General features: G+C 37.2%; 1 long non-coding RNA gene across 1 annotated transcript in view; it reads left to right on the plus strand.

Annotated features, from left to right (window-relative positions):
- LOC106872969 (uncharacterized) overlaps positions 1 to 1,462 on the plus strand; it is a 16,981-nt gene extending 15,519 nt beyond the window's left edge. Inside the window, exon 3 of the long non-coding RNA XR_001409820.2 lies at positions 1,227 to 1,462. This is a non-coding gene — a long non-coding RNA (uncharacterized LOC106872969). The remainder of the gene's footprint in view (positions 1 to 1,226) is intronic.
- The last annotated feature ends 2,906 nt before the right edge of the window (positions 1,463 to 4,368 follow it).

The following is a 4,368-nucleotide window of genomic DNA, read 5'->3' on the forward strand; positions in this document are numbered from 1 at the left end:
TATATCTGTTCTGTCTGTCTGTAGGTCAGTCAGTCTGTCTGGGTGGCTGTCTATTTGTCTATCTATCTATCTATCTATCTATCTATCTATCTATCTATCTATCTATCTATCTATCTATCTGTGTGGATGGCTGTTTATGTTTATATGTATGTATGCATGTATAGTGATAATAATAGCGATACAAATAATTTGCTTGTTTGTTGGTTGGTTGGTTGGTTAGTCATTTGGTTGGTTGGTTGGTTGCTTTCTACAGTCGCGCTTTACATCTTATAGAATGAAAGAATGACAGAGAGTTAAAATAAAAGGTGTAGAATGGGTGCACATACTTATTTCAGTGGCAGGCCATAACTAAAGAATGCTAGTCTTATAATATCTTACGCGCTATTATTCGCTGCTCTATCCACTTCGAGATCCACGATTAAAAGCCATTTATTTTTATATCTGTCGAAATTTATAACCTCTTATAACGTCATTAGTTTGCAATTCTCACAGGTAAGAACAAAGCTTCTAAGATGGATGGCGAAATTTTGAATTGCTACTTTGGTATAATGGTAGAACGTTTATTACAGACATAGTAGATCTAGGCTCGAGTCCTAGGGGCAGTATTCGTTTTTTTTAATCCTTTTCCATCCCAGAGGTTTTTAAGCCAATGTTCGGGCCGCTAAGGCGGCGAGCTGGCAGAAACGTTAGCACGCCGGGCTTAGCGGTATTTCTTCCCGTTCTGAGTTCAAATCCCGCCGAGGTCGACTTTACCTTTCATCCTTTCGGGGTCAATAAATTAAGTACCAGTTACGCACTGGCGTCGATGTAATCGACTTAATCTCTTTCTCTGTCCTTGTTTGTCCCCTCTATATTTGGCCCCTTGTGGACAATAAAGAAATAAGAAACGTTAGCACGCCGGGTGAAATGTTTAGCGATATTTTGTCTGTCTCTACATTCTAAGTTCAAATTCCGCCGAGGTCGACTTTGCTTTTAATTCTTTCGGGGTCGATAATTTAAGTACCAGTTGCGTACTAGGGTCGATCTAATCGAATGGCCCCCTCCCACAAAATTTCGGGCCTTGTGCCTAGAGCAGAAAAGAATATTCTGGCCATCACTTTCTAGTTTTGTATAATTTTAATTTCACCGTTAAAAACGATTTATTTCATTTATCTCGAATTTTCCAATTACTTATGACGTAAATATTCTAATACCTTAAAACAATTTTTCTTTCATTATCATTCCAGGTTTTAAGTAATAGAAATAACCAAAGATTTATGGAGGAAACAATTGAAAGATGGAAGAAAATGGACTGGAATATTGACATTTCTTTTTAAATAACTTTCATCCATTTAATCTCAAAAGAATTCTAAATAACCGAAATCTAAATTCTACAAAGAAACAATAAAATATAATAAATGTAGTGTGTAAATTGGATATTGTCCCATTTGATATTAAAGTTATAAGTCTGATATCAAATGTTTATGAGATTCTTTACGTGTTATATTTTGATATAATGCACGTCGCATCATTGTTGCAATATTATTGTGAACTTGCTGTTGTATTTATATCAATATTGTGTTTATATCTTAGGTGGTTCAGTCATTGGACAGTGACCATGCTGGGGCACAACATCAAAGTGTTTACTAAATACTTTACTATCAAGCAAGCAATGTATAGTTCCATAGTAAAAAGATACAAAAACAAAACAATCTGTAAAAACACTGAAATAAAGGCAAAACAGAAGTTCCTAGTTACGTCTTAGCAGGAAGATAAATCGTAGTTCACTAAAAATAACGAATGTATCGCATGATGCACTCGTCCAAAATCTCTGCATCAGAGCACTGAGAGCTTCTGACTCTCATAACCACACTTTTAAAACTGGTTATGATGGCTAGTTATACAAGATTAACTATGTTACAGAACTATTCAGAACATAGTTACAGAACTATTCCCAATTAGCCTTTAAAAGCAATTTAGTACAACGTTCTGCTCTGCAGTGCAGACACCACATCTTTCACAGCCTTTTTATGGGGGTCTTTGATCTTCCAACTATCCTCCATTTGATATTATAGTTCAGATGTAACTCTGAAGAAAGGGGTTGGAAAATATTTTGACGAGCCTCATTTTTATAATGTTATATGACAGGAGCGTTTCTATGCTGTGCCGGAGTTAGGTACTTTTGAGTTAGCTTCTGTATTCTAAAGGCGGGCCTCCGCTCTGTGGGGCCCATTCAGCGGTAGTATATTGGTATATCTACACAAGCAAGCTGCCTCTATAGAATCGTGTTTCTCAAAATCATACAACGATAACCACATTCACTTGCGCACACACACGCACACACACACACACACAAGCACAGACATACACGCATTTATACATTCGCACAAACACACACAACATGCCACAAACTTTCAAACACATAAGCCTATATATGTAAACAAAGACAGAGAGAGGTGAAAACCAGAAGGGGAGGAGAATACAGGTAGGGAACAGCAAGAAAGAGAACATGAAATTGAAAGATAGGTGACAGTTAGGTATTCTAAAGGGTTAAGACAAGTGTCAGTTTTTCAGAAAGTATGAATTTATGTCTTGGCATACAGGGCTGAAAAATCTATGACTAGCTCTTTTGTTTTAACCTTGGAAGGTGAGAGATGTTGATAGTGACTCTCTTTTCGGCGATACATAGTCAGGGAATTGGCTTAAGAGAAGTTGCTTCGGAATTCTGATCTCACTCATACGTGAGAGATGACCCATCTGAGCTGTATTTTGAGGAGAATGGCTTCAGCACCTGATATGTTGAAATTTGTTAGTACCTCACTGTTATGAATATGGTCGCTCAGTTTTATGTTAGAGATAGTATACAAAAAACATATATGTATTTTCGGCAATTGTACAGTTAACAGCCAATGCTCTACTTTTCTCCTTCAAGCGCCAAACGTAGCTTTTGACAATATATTTTTGTGGGGGAAGCATCATTTGTAAACATCTCTCAGTCAAACATCAGATTTGAGCTCTGTCTCCTGTATAATGGCCTTAGTTTTAAGGTCCCTTCAGCGACCACGTCACTATGTTTCTAAATGGTTATCTAGCCTCAGTGCGTGGTTGGGGTCTATAAGTCATCATCTGTTTTATATACACTTGTGGTGCAACACATTATGAGTACGAAATAGTTTTCTATATCTTTGTCAGCATGAGAACCCTGCAAACTCTGTACCAACGAGAAGACGATGATTATTAAAAAATACACGGAATATATATGTTCACTTAAAAGCCAAGTCAAAGCTTTTCAATCCTTTTGTGCAGGAATAGAATCAAATAGTTAGTATGATAAATGCTTATTGCTGTTGATTTACAGTTACAGATGTGCAATTTTAACAAAAAACATTTTTAGAAATTATTCTAGTATTTTTCAGTATTTCTAGAAACAGACGCAAACGACAAAATCTAACACAGGCCACACGATATTATACATAGACACTAGTATGTATATATATATAAAACAAATGAAAGTTCTGTAAATGATAGTTCTGTAAACTAAAGCGTTAATAATTTTCTATGGACACGAATGTGTCTCTTGAGGCCTGCTGGTGCCTTGCAAACATTTTGGCAAATGGAACAAGTAGAGGAATAAGTTTCCTTGAGTCCTTGTGGATTATATACTATGTGTTTTCTTAAGTGAAGGTAAGGCCTGTTTTGCTTCATACCACAAAACCACAATGACAGGTAAGGTATCCATTTAGAGGAGCAGTATTTTGCCAGGATGCTTTCATACTTGCACGAAGTTGGTCCCGATGTTGGAGTCAACTTTGCTCAAATCTTTGAGCTGAGGAGAAGCAGGACTAGTGCCAGGTCTTGTAGTCTGATGCTTTGTTTTATCAGGAAGAAAAGGGAATGTTGCATCGTTTCACATTGTCTTTTAGTTTGTCTCAGAAGCGCAAGAGCGGCCTTCAAACTGACCTTCCCCTTGGGAATTGGCTAAAGAGAAGTTGCTTCGGAATTCTTATCTCACTCATACGTGAGAGATGACCACACCATCTAAGTTATAGTTTGATGAGAATGGCTTCAGTACCTGATATGTTGAAATTTGTTAGTACCTCACTGTTATGAATATGGTCACTCGGTTTTATGTTGGAGATAGTACGCAAGAAAGATATATGAAAAACCGCCAAGCTGGTTGATGTGCCTTCGGTACAGAGTCCAAGATTCAGCGACAAGAAACAATGTTGTCAAGACCACAGATTTATATACATCGATTTTCACCTTTTTCGATACGTTGTGGTTGATCCAAAGTCTGTGATAAAGCTTACTAAAAGCGGAGCTAGCCTCATCGATTCTGGACTCAATTTCTTTAATACACGTACACGTACACACATACACACACACACA

Source organism: Octopus bimaculoides, chromosome 6, assembly GCF_001194135.2.
Source record: "Octopus bimaculoides isolate UCB-OBI-ISO-001 chromosome 6, ASM119413v2, whole genome shotgun sequence".
In the NCBI taxonomy this organism is placed as follows: Eukaryota; Metazoa; Mollusca; class Cephalopoda; order Octopoda; family Octopodidae; genus Octopus; species Octopus bimaculoides.